The sequence below is a fragment of the Limulus polyphemus genome, unplaced genomic scaffold, assembly GCF_000517525.1.
Source record: "Limulus polyphemus unplaced genomic scaffold, Limulus_polyphemus-2.1.2 Scaffold5083, whole genome shotgun sequence".
In the NCBI taxonomy this organism is placed as follows: Eukaryota; Metazoa; Arthropoda; class Merostomata; order Xiphosura; family Limulidae; genus Limulus; species Limulus polyphemus.
The window spans coordinates 30,157-31,018 of record NW_013670693.1 but is presented as its reverse complement, the minus strand read 5'-3'; positions in this window follow the sequence as shown (position 1 = coordinate 31,018).

The following is an 862-nucleotide window of genomic DNA, read 5'->3' as shown; positions in this document are numbered from 1 at the left end:
GACTAGAGGGAAGGCAGCTAGTCATCACCACCCACCGCCAACTCTTGGGCTACTATTTTACCAACGAACGCCAGATCTGTAACGTAATAAATAACTTGCCAGCTCTGTACCGTAATAACTCGCCAGATCTGTAACGTAACAAATAACTCGCCAGCTCTGTACCGTAATAACTCGCCAGATCTGTAACGTAATAAATAACTCGCCAGCTCAGTAACGTAGTAACTCGCCAGCTCTGTAATGAACACCAAATAAAACACTGTTCAAATGCCATTATACAGACTTCTTACAGAAAACCAACCTTGTTGTATGTTGGATCATTAGAGATAAAAATTATTAAAATTAACACCAGTTTTATTCTGTTGTAATATCACAGCTATTACAGGCTAGATTAGGCTATCTACAGAATATATACAGTTATTCAATACGTCTTTACTCAATGTATTTATTGTATGTGTTAAACGTTTTAACTTAACACTTTTTAAAATGTATCAAAGTAGCTGAAAAAAAACAACTGTTTTTATAAGTTTGTTGCATCTTGGATATTTCACTATGGTTACGGTAATATATTCTTATCAACCATGACATTTGACAAGTCATTGAGAGAGCGCTTTGTGTCACGTATCCTTTTCTGTGAGTCATAATTAAAACGTGATCGAGTTGATATCAACGGCTAAGTTGTACTCGATACGGTTTTGTTATATGAACTAGTTGTACTCGATACGGTTTTGTTATATGAACTAGTTGTACTCGATACGGTTTTGTTATATCAACTAGTTGTACTCGATACGGTTTTGTTATATGAACTAGTTGTACTTGATACGGTTTTGTTATATGAACTAGTTGAACTCCATACGGTTTTGTT